Here is a 12,240-nt window from a genome sequence, read left to right as displayed (position 1 = left end):
TTTACCACCAATATCATAATGAGGGCCTATGTCTCTCTAAGAACACACTATGACTTTCCTAGAACCTTGGAGCTTGCCAATGCTTGTTTGAGGATGTTTTCGGCATTCTAGTGACAGTGTGAATGAAATAGGTTTTGCCCTTGCACATCTTAAGCAAATTACAGGTGAATTGTGATGTTTGAGAGTTGTTTAGGGAGTTTGTGCACTCCAAAGTGCGAGAGTACGGAAGTCATCGAACTTCACAAGTGTGTGGCGCTTTGTGCTTAAAAATAGTCCACATGGTTGTTGGTATACGGACCCTGCATGGTCTAAAACTCCAGAGTATTGAATAAGTGTATGAGACACTTCATTTATGTTGTAATTTGTCTGTTTAATAGTACAATCAGGTGTGTTTGACAAGTCAGGAGTGTGTGTTAAAGTCAGTGATAGGTTTTCGACTGAGATTTGGCAAATCCTATGTGCACCATGATAGACCCAATGATCAGTTCAGAGTGAAATTTGCTGGTCGAATTTTGCTTGCAAGCCAGGGAAACTGAGATAGAAGGAGTATGTGTTATAGCAAAATGCCACAGTGAAAAATCAGTAAGGGTTCTGGAGCGATTGTGTTACCCTACCTGTAGACTTTGTCAGCCGCTGTACACGTGAGTGTGACATCATTGGAGCTGTGCTGGGATACTTTGGTTAGTGAGAAGGGTCGTGAACGGATTGGTGGACAACTGTGAAGCATACTTGGTTGAGAAGGTCGGCAAAAAGGATTCTGGGATTGAAAGTCACTTCCTGATTTGATTGAAAGTAGTGTAAAGTTCCAAAGATTACATTTTTCAAAGCTTTAAAGAGTGTCTTAAGGGGAGATACGTTCATTCCAATTAGAATAGGAGAAATTACACAACCAGAAGGTACACCCACCTATATTGTGTTTATAGAACAGGGTGCTGCGCTGTCTTTGGCTGAAACAGTGGTGCAAAGAGACAGAGAGAGAGTGATGGGAGCTTAGCATTTCCTGCCCATGGAACATTTAATTTGAGGATTTTAGAGAATTTGAGAAGAGTACTGCATGAATTGAAACCTCCTCCGAGACCTGCACAATTTGAAGCATTAACTATTTGGTAACTAGTGACTAGACAGCAATCACAACTGAAATTTGAGAGAAGAATGAGAAAAGCTGAGAAGAATCTAACAGAGGCTAGAAGGGATAGCAAGCAAAAATTCTGGAGAACTAAGACATTGCAAGGAATTACATTGTTTCCGGCAATTACCCAATAGAGTGGGGATGAGGCTAAAAAGAGTACGAAGAAGAGGGATTCCTATCCTTCAGACGACAGAGAGCAGAAATCCAGAGTCCAGGAAGTCTTTAACACATGATTTAGAGTCATATGATGATGAGTTTATTTTGCAGTTACTGAGAAATCATCCCCCACCATATGCAACACATGAGAGAAGTTCAAGTACCAGTTTAGACCCTACAGCTCCAATACCAATTGTCTTTATACAGAGCCAGATACAGGTTAGTCATAATATTCTAGCTATTCCAGCAATTCAAAGGCCTACGCTGCAGATGGATATACCCAGAATTTATCCAGATGTACCTACTGTAGATACTGCAACAAACCTAATAGTGCCAACAGGACAAGTTTACCAGAAGCCAACTTTAATTATGATGTTCCTGATACAGACACAGACGATCCTGAGATACACTCCCATAATAGGATCATAGACTGAGATGTCTGCCTTGATAAGTCAGAATACAGGAGCAATGCACCTGAGAGACCCAAATGCCCGACCAAGTCCAGATGCAGTGTCAGTAACAGTTACAATAGGTCCAGTCATACCATTGTTTGCCCAGGGAAACAATAAGATCAGTGAGCAGAGAATCTTGAACCCAAGCATGGAGAGAGAGAGATTTGAAAAAAGCGCAAGAATGATCACCCCCATGAGACCTACATTTGATGGAACAGGGCCATTAATCGATTCGGGTTCTTTTAGAACTCCTCCAAATAGTCAAGGAAGGTTCAAGACATCTCCTAATCCAAGCATGGTGACATCAGAAACCCTGAGCCTAACGTTACAGCAAGTGCCAGGTGTGAGTAATAACAGTGATACATTACAAGGTTTGACAGCTCAGCAGTTAACTGAATGGTTAGAGAAGATGAGTAGCACCCAAGAAGATTCCAGCGGAGAAAGTGCCCTGAATTTGACCAGGCTTAGATTAGAGGCAGAATACCTCATTGAAGGAACGATGGGGTTGGACAGAATTGACTCTTTCCTATAAGACGAGTTACGTTATTTGTGCAAGCTGATTACTAACAAAGCAGGAATAATAATCAGAAATTGGCAGACTTAGCAGGGAAATATGACGTAGAAACAGAGAAATCAAAGGACATGAAGAGGAGTTACAGGTAAAATTTTGACTCAAAGGATTTTGAGAACATGAGAGTCCTGGAAATGAAAATGTATGTTAGGGAGTTCATACAGAGAATTTAAACATAGGGAGCATAAGATTAATGGGAAGGAAGAATGATGAAAAAACAGACAAGAAGGAAAGGGATTCTGTGAATATTACTGCAAATGTGCAGCAGGTTGAGGATCCAGTGAAAATCTTACCAATGAGAGAGATTCCCAGAGGGAATTTTGTCTATGTACCTTGGAGCAGAAGTGACATTTTGTCATTTACAAATGATTATCCCAGGTTAAGAAAGAAACCTGTATAGTGGTACCAGCAAACAGATAGGTTTGTGAAACTCGCAAAATGTCTGTGGTAGGATTTGAGCACCCTGTTAGAAATAGTGGTTCCAGCAGATCTATTGGTTGCAAGAGGAGTGTAGATTGGCCGACAAGAGAACCTCAGAGAGATCCAGCAACAGGTGAACCGTCTCCAGATGTAATAAAATATTACTATAAGGTGATTGAGTTTTTTCAAACGAGAATTTCTCCCAAGACCATTGACTGGCAGAGGATAGACAGAACAGCTCAGGAAGCAAACGAGTCAGTACTTGCATTCTATGAGAGATTGTTGCAGGCGTTCAAACATTACAGTGGCACGGAAACAACTGAGCCAAAAGACATGATTCATTTTGTGTTCAGATTTGTTGAAGGCTTGAAACCCGAAATTAGCCAGATGATTAAGAGTCATTTGATGTGTTGGCATGCAAAGCCGATTGATGAAGTATTGCAGTATGCAAGGTACTGAAGTGGAAAGACTGAGTTAATGCAAGGAAAGTTGAAGGAGAAGGCAATGGTGATGCAGATTGAAGCAGCACAGACAGGAATGCAGGGAAGTTTTCCACAGCATCAAGGAGACATTTGGTTGCAGAACCAGGCAAAAGGTAGAGGTTGTGGTGGAACTGGAAATGTGAACTGTAGTCCTGATTTGAATACTGTGGTTATTCAGAATGATGGGCAAGGAATGAAGAGATTGTTGCCATGTCAAGCTTGCGGAGGCCTCGACATTGGAAACAGGAGTGTCCAATGTTAGGTCAGGAAGGTGTTGTTCAGCAAATGAACAAAATCAGTTCTTTCCCAAATATGAGAGGACCGAGAATGAGAGGCCACAATTAAAATTTCCAAAGTAATAGGAATCAAGTGCAAGGTTTTCAGCCCATGCAACCGATGTAGATGCCAAGTTTGCAGATGCCCCAGTCGCAGCAAATGCAACCTCAGGTTTGATTGGTACTTAGACAGCAAACTCAAATACCAATGCAGCCGCAGCAGGTGATGCTTCCTCAGCAGGTCACAGGTCAAAGGTTTAATCAGAGTAATAACACAGTACACCAATTTCTATTACACGGTGAGGATAAAGCGAATGATGATTGGGTGAGCAAGAGTTCGTATAAATAGGAATGCGTATTAGCAGCTTCACTAGCAGTAGATCAGAAAGGTCAGTTTATAAAAGGTAAAGTGATGGGTCACAAAGTCTCATTCTTAGTTGACACAGGAGCTACACGCTCTACAGTGAGAACTGAAGAAGTTCTAAACCTGCCCCTTTTAGGGAAAACAGTGCAGATTGTAGGAGTTGCAAACCAATATTTGAGAAACCTCATTACAGAACCAGTTCAAGTTAAAATTGGCAATTTTAAAGGATTATGCAATTCGGAGTTTGTGATTCGAGTTTGGTATCTTTACTAGGAAGGGACTTGCTATGTAAAACAAGATGTTCAATTACTTGCTCACATGATGGAATTGCCATTCAGACAAACAGTGATGATGAACAGAAACAAATTGTGACACAGTGAATGAGGAGTACTATTTAATCAGTTTCTTTCAAGTTTTCACAGTGGGAGATCTTCCTTCTGACTTATAGGGAACAGTTAAAATGAAAGTGGGATTCAAGACATTGGTCTAATCAATGGAGTTGAGCCAGTTACGGTCTCTGTCAAGCCAAATGTGATTTTCCCACAGATTCCTCAATACCACATGACACAAGAAACGATCAAAGGGATTGCACCCATAATTGCAGAATTTGTAAACCAAAGGCCCTGATTTATACTTTTTGGTGCAAAACTGTACTAATGCAGTTTTGCACCAAAAAGTTTAGCACCGGCTTGCAGCATTTCTGTGTACCATCCAGGCACCATATTTATGGAATGGTGCAAGCCGGTGCAATGGGTAAGCTAGCGTCAAACAAATGACGTTAGTCGGGTGGGGTGGTAACTCCATAAATGTGGCACTAGACGGGGCTAGCGCCAAAGTATAAATATGGAGTTCGTTTTGCACCGAATTTGCGTCCACAAAATGATGCAAATACGGCACAAAACAAGTATAAATATGCCCCAGGGTGTTTTAAAAGAAGTGCTGAGCAGCCCATGTAATTCACCAACTATGGGATTGCGAAAGCCATGTGGGAAATTTTGGACTGTTCAGGATTTCAGGAAAATAAATGATACTGTGATTAAATGTTGTCTCATAGTACCAGATCCAGCTGTGATATTGTTTCAGATCCCATGTGATGCTGAATGGTTCACCATAATAGACCTGTCACACGCATTCTTTTCTGTACCTCTTCATGAGGATAGCCAATTTCTCTTCTGTTTTACATTTTTGGATCAAGTCTACTGTTGGTGCAGAATTCCTCAAGGGTTTTCAGAGTCACCGTCCATTTTAAAACAGATCTTGAAAAAGAATCTGGAGTCAATGGAAATGCCTTTCCAATCGACATTGGTACAGTACATTGATGATCTGTTAGTTGCGGCCAAGACAAAAGAGATACGCAAGTATGATACTATTGCCTTACTGAATCACTTGGGGAAGAATGGGCATAAAGTGTCCCCAGCAAAATTACAGTACTGTCAGAAAGAAATGAAATATTTGGGACACCTAATTGAAAAGGGAATTAGGAAAATTTCTAGAGAACGGGTCACAGCCATACTGCAGATGATGTTTTTGGGAATGGTGAGCTATTGTTGTCAGTGGATTCTCAATTTTTCATTAATTTCAAAGGCATTGAAGAAGCTGACACCTACAGAAGTTATTGATCCCTTAGTGTTAGGCCAAGCCTGTATGAAAGCTTTTACTGAGTTGTGAGAGAGTCTCCGCAAAGTCCCAGCTTTGGGAATGCCTGACTACACAAAACCCTTCATGTTGTTTTGTCATGAGCGTGATGCATGTTCTTTGTCTGTTTTGACCCAACTTCACGGTGGTGTAAGCTGCCCAGTAGCATATTTCTCAGCTACTTTGGATGCAGTTGTAGCAGCTTTACCTGGCTGTTTACGCACAGTTGCTCGGTTGAACTAAGCCTTACTCAAAGTGAGAGCATCGTGATGGGACATCCTTTAACTGTTATGGTCCCTCACTCCCTTGAAGTTTTACTCACCAAAACTAAGACCCGTATTTGTCAAATGCTAGGTTGACCCAGTATGAGACTGTAATCCTAGGGTCACCTAACGTATCCTTGAAAAGGTGTACAGTGCTTACCCAGCAACTTTACTTCCAAAAAAGAATATTGAGGTTGACAAATTGAAAGAAGTTGAACATGACAGTCTGGAGGTTACTGGTTTGTACACAAAACCAAGACTTGATATCCGAGATACTCAATTGGAAGAAAATTACCAAATTATTTTTGTTGATGGTTCCTGTTTAAGAGATAACATGGGAACACTGAGAGCAGGATACGCTGTGTGCACAATATCTGGTATACTCAAAGCGTCCTGGCTCAGAGGAGTATATTCTGCACAAGTGGCTGAATTGGTAGCCCTTATGAGAGCATGCCATGCTTCTGCACAGTACGGATTTGGAATACTCCAAGACTTTGGCCAGCTGTAGTCAGAGAGATTTTTCCTGACCTCTTCTGGTTCACCGGTTAGACATGGTGAAAGAATCCATGACTTGTTACAAGTTATTCAAATGCCTGAAAAGATTGGTTTGGTGAAATATTGTGCACACCCGAAATAATAAGATTTTGTCTCAATGGAAATGGATATGCCGATCAAGTCGCAAGGTTTTGCGCATTGACCGGTATATCATTCAAAGATAAATAGGAATTGTTACCTGAAGAAGAGGAAATGTGGCCAAATTGTGCACTACATGTCATAGATACTTGGGAAGAATTGAAAGCACTTCAGGATAATTTTGGCAGAGATGAAAAAATAAACTGTCTAAAGTTAAAATGTGTCCATTGTGAGGATGACATATGGGTATCAGGGGAGGGACAAGTGGTTCTGCCAGGCAGTTTGTTGACTCAAATGGCTAGGTATTATCAATGTCAAGCACATATTGGAAGGGAGCTGATGATTCAAACATTTCAACAGTTTTGGATCGATCCTAAGTCTAGACAGGTTGCCGAAGCAATTTGCCATCGATGTATCATCTTTCAGCAGATGAACGTGTATAAAGGGACTGTGGTAAGCATGAGCTACATAGGAAGAGCAGGAGTCCATTTAGCAGAATGCAGAAGTTTTTTTTTTATATGCCTGTGTGTGGAGGATTGAGATATGTGCTGGTGATTGTATCTTTAGCCACTGAATTGAAGCTCACCTTAAATGAAGAAATGACAGCCTTACAGTAGTGAAGTTACTGCTTAGAGAACGGATACCTTGTTTTGGGTTTCCGGTCTCTTTAGAATCAGATAGAGGAAGTCAATTCAACAATCAAGTAATTAAATTACTATGTTCAGCTTTTACAATTGAGCAGAAGTTGCATTGTAGCTACCGCCCTGAAGCCTCAGGACTTGTTGAGCAGATAAATGGTACAGTGAATTCAAGAATTACAAAGATGTGTGCGTCCACGAATCTGAAATGGCCGACACACTGCTGTTAGTTCTGATGTGTATGAGAAACACACAACAGGAAACCTGGGCTGTCGCCAAATGAAATCCACATGGGCAGAGCAATGAGGTTGCCAGCGGCTCGGGCAAATGCTCTTGTGAGCATAACAGATGATATGGTGTTGGATTACTGCAAAGGTCTGGCTGATGTGGTTCGCTCTTTCTTTCAACAGGTGGAAGCCACCATATGCAACCGCCTCAAGATCAAAGCCACAACCTGATAGCAGGAGATTGGGTTGTGATAAGAAAACACGTGAGGAAGATGCATTTGGAGCCTCAGTGGCAAAGCCCTTACCAAGTAGTACTGGTTACTACTACAGCTGTGAAGTGTGCAGGAGTTCCGAACTGGGTTCATGCTAGTCATACTCGGAAAGTACCCTGTCCGTTGGACAATGAAGAAGAGTTGTTGAGAGCACCAGCAACTTCCAGATGAAACCCAGGCTCAGAGAAAGAAACGGGAGAATCAGAGGCTAAGTCTGAGTAGACTGAGACCAGTGCAAACACTCCTGTGAGAGACGAAGCTGAAGACCTACAGGAGAGTGACAGTGAAAAAACCTCAACTGAAGTAGCAGGAGAGTCTGCCCGCAGGAGGGCTCTCCCAGAAACAGATGGTTTTGAAAGACAAACAGAGCAAACTACAGACCCCGAAGTGGAAGGAGTTGAGGTGGATCAAAGCCAAAGTGATCTGATTCTTCCTGAACCAGTTGCCGGTACGTTAAGAGAAAATCCTGTAGAACAAACAGAAGTTATAAGTCCAACACTGAAAAGAGCATTGATGAAAGGTCCACTAAAAGGAGATAAATGGTCGAAATCACAAGCAAAGAGGAAAGAAGCAATAACAGTGACAACAACTGAGAAAGAAGTTGAAACAACAAGAAGAGAAGATTTGAGTGATGCAGAGTTAAATGGTATATAAGATTGAAAAGCAAGCGAATTGCAAATCGAAGGCACGCAGGTCTTGAATGGGTGTATGCAATGACAAGTGAATAGCAGAGTAAATTTTTGTCTTTTTGTTTTGATTGAGAAATTCCAGGTCAATATTTTAATGAACTGAACTTCGAAAAATTGAGAAACCTAAGAAAAGAGCAAAAGAGACTGTTGAAAGTAACCGGAAGAGACTTTAAACAACCTGAATTGACAAGATGCTAAACCAATTTTGACAAGCTACCTGTTTTTCACAAAAGGTGCAGGAAGAAAGACTGAAAGCTCTAAATAACTGCTAAAGAAGATTGACGATTTTTGTTTTATATTTTTGCTGCATAGTTATAATTTTTCTCTTCTACTTTCTGATTCTTTACAGATAATGAGTAACCATAATCAACAGAGTAGGAAAAATAGGTGCTGTAAATACATAGGTATTGGTTTGGCAAATGTATGCATGATATTGTGTCTGGTGTTGATTGTGAGTATGACTCTTCTTGACAAGATTGTGGCCAACCATACCTCGGCTTTAGAGACAACTACTGCACTCACAGAAGTAGATAGGTTAAGGATAGATAAGAAATATTTACACATAGACAGTACCCAAAGAGGACTTTCTTCTAATGTTTTCTGTCACTTATTGCATGAGTATGTTGAGAGGATGGATGTAAGAGATTGTTACGTCTGCATGCAGATTCCTTCATCCGTGGAGGAAGGTGTTACTTACAAGTGTTTTCCCCTTACTTATGGAATGAGTTGTAGTCTTTTACTAACAAGATTTTATAACCATGAGTAGATTCAGTACTTCTATTCAAACCATGATGTAGTATTTTCGTTTGTTCCTATAATTAAGTATCTGAATAGAGTAGCTAAGAAAAATAACATAGAATTAGTGAGAGGATTCTTGGAACCTACATTATTGACCTTTGGCATGGCTTACACGCACTGGAACAATCTCACATGTTTGCTTACCTGTAGAGAAGAGTTTCTTAGATCATACATATGACAGGAGAAAGGCATTAAAGGAGAAATTAGAAAAGGGTTAGAGAAAAGGACATTTAGGAATGATTATGCATTTAGTGACATAAAAACTCAAGGGAGATTAGCTTTAGATGCACAACACATAGGAAAGCTTTGTGTATATAGGCCTAAATCTAGAAGTGATACGTTGTTTGTGAGAATAAGTGAATGTGTTTTTGTTTCAGATTAAATGGACGTTCATGTTAAATGGACAGGACCCAGCAATTCCAGGTGTTTATTACATCTGTGGACCAAATGCATATTACCATCTTCCTAGAGGATGGTATGGTACATGTTACTTGGAGATAGTTTTCCCCAAAAATTAATCAACTTGAGAACCTGAATAAAATACCTATGATGACTGAATTACATCATGTTAGACAAAAGTGAGAATCATATTCTGGCATAGTTGGAGACATATTTGGAGCTATAATTCCTTCAGTGGGAGTTATTCTGAATTCTTTGAAAATTCGAAAGTTGTCTACTATTGTGGATAACATGCTAATACATTTTTCAGGAGCCATGATCCTTTTGGATATAGAAATGGCTCCGGTAAGATCTATGAATCTTCAGAACCACCTTGCGTTAGACCTCCTTTTAGCAAAGGAGAGCGGAGTTTATAAAATGCTGAACTCGTACCATTGTTGCTCACATATACCTAGCAATAGTAAAGAAATTAGAGGCCTTATTAACAATCATACTAATGATAGTGATGATTTGAAAGAGCTGAAAGACCCAGGAGTTTGGGAAAATGTTGGCAAAGGTTTTGCTTCTGTGGGGAATTGGCTTGGCAACATAGGGAAAGGGATAATTCTGAAAAATACACATAATATTGATTTTTGTGATTTGTATAATTGGAACATGGGGCATTTTTTAAATGTATCCTGCAATTAAAATGAGGAAATTGAAAAATGATCAGAGCAGGGGAAAAATTAAAATGGAAATATTATTTAGGGACAATTTGAAAAGGGAAAGAAGAAATTAAGATATAGGGAAAGAAATTAGGTGAACAACAATTTGTATGGAATGATATAAAGTGTGATGCCATATTTAGTCATCAGAGAAGGGATTGTGAAAGCTGAACTTATTACTAATGAATTTTATGTATTTTGGATTTAGAATTTGCATAGAATTGGCTAATATTGAAAATAATATATGACTTGGAAAATGTTCCCACTTGTGTGGCCACCATGAAATTCATAATGCTCTTATTAAATGCATATTCATATTAATTGAAGTACATGAAATAAGAAAATTGTAGTAGTGTATTATATGAATGATTACATGTGATGTATTAGCTTTATTAATTATAGGCCTTAAGCTAGTGAGGTTTGGGTCTAGTCTGCACAGCCTCATAATAAGCTGCACTATTTAATAAAATTGTGGGAATGTATGTCTAGAAGAAGTCCATTCATGTATTGTTCACACTGTGTTAACTAAACGTTAGCAAATGTTTTTAACTTTCTCATAAGAACTGCTTGCTAGAACGTTCTGTAGTAGAAGTTGCTATTTTGTATAGTTTGATGTGTGACACAACGATGTTCCCAGGAGCTAACAATGGATGCACTGACTGTGGTACGGATGGATACAAAAAGGTTATTTGACGAGTCTGATGATGGGAACAGAATCATTGATATGTGAAAGACAGTTTAGTTATATCTTAGATTTGGGTTTTTATTTCTATTGGAATAATTGTAAACGTACAATTTTCGGACCAATGAGAGAGTGGGAAGTTCTTTAATTGACTTCTATCTTTATTGCTTAACATTCTGATGCTGAATGCTGATCCCTTAGACCTTGCTTCTTAAATTGTTCAGTGATTGCTTAGAGACCCCTATGTCTGAACCATCCCCTTTCACTGCCCGTTGGCCTAGCTGACCAAACAGATGTCCAATTGACAAAGATAATCCCAGCTTGCTGATCCATATGAGGAGAGGTATAACAAAAGGCTATTGTTCTTGTTGCAGGTTATGTTCTTTGTTTCTAGGTACCAACCGCTATTTTGATAGAGCCATAGCTAGATGTTTTCCAAATCAACAGTGACTAAAATAGTTTTGCATGAAGCCCAACCATGCTATTCTAATCTGAATAGTAGTTAGGGATACCCAGAAATGTTAACAAGGTATTAATAACAAAGTTGATGTTGATCATTTTCTGAAATCTAGATGTATGCTATTTATGTTGCGTAATTTTTCTTGCCTTTAATTTGTACTGTGACTCTTGAATGCTTAACTGTCAATGTGTTAGCTAAATTGAGATTCTTTAAAAGATTTGGTCAACTGGTGTTGTTTATGTATGTTTACCACTTGTTTTTTAGACTAGTTTATGTGATATATTAGCATTGTTAATATAGGGAAATAAACATTCTAACTGTGACATAAAAATGTGGTTATCCGTGACCAGGTGGGTCATGGTGTGTGAAGATTGCTGACTCCAAAGAATATTTAATGATATATATTGGTTATGATGATGTATTTGCATTGTATTTAAGACTTATTGTGGAATCACTCTAAGTGAGGTCAAAAGGTCCATCGAACCTCTAACGCGTCCCCTTGTAAATTAAATAATGAAAGAGCAAATAAGGAAAGATGTGCTCACAAAGGTCATGTAAATAATGGACTAGGGAGTGGAAAGGTTATTTGCACGTTTGGGTGATATCCCTCAAGATGTCTGAGCAGCCAGAGTTCAAAGCTTTCAGTGTTTTTATGTTTCTGAACACCCTGAATTAATGAGTTGGCCTATCCATGTTTATAACGTGAACACAACTGTAGTGTGGTCTTCTTAGTTTCTGGATATCCGCCCTGCTAAGAATGAGGAGGGCACATGTTAACAAAATTAGACTGAATTAGGTTTGAAGCGTGGATGCTGGCCAGTGATTCCTGTTCCCCATTCAACATTCTTCCAGTATAATATATGTGCAGCCAGAATCAATGAGTATTCCTCACTTATACAGGTTCCCCACTTCTATCCATATAAGTGGGCCTCTTGCAAATGCTGCATAGGAGTTACTAAACACATTTCTCCTTAATTTCCTTTGTAGTCTG

Source organism: Pleurodeles waltl, chromosome 2_2, assembly GCF_031143425.1.
Source record: "Pleurodeles waltl isolate 20211129_DDA chromosome 2_2, aPleWal1.hap1.20221129, whole genome shotgun sequence".
In the NCBI taxonomy this organism is placed as follows: domain Eukaryota; kingdom Metazoa; phylum Chordata; class Amphibia; order Caudata; family Salamandridae; genus Pleurodeles; species Pleurodeles waltl.
Note: the sequence above shows the minus strand (reverse complement) of the source record.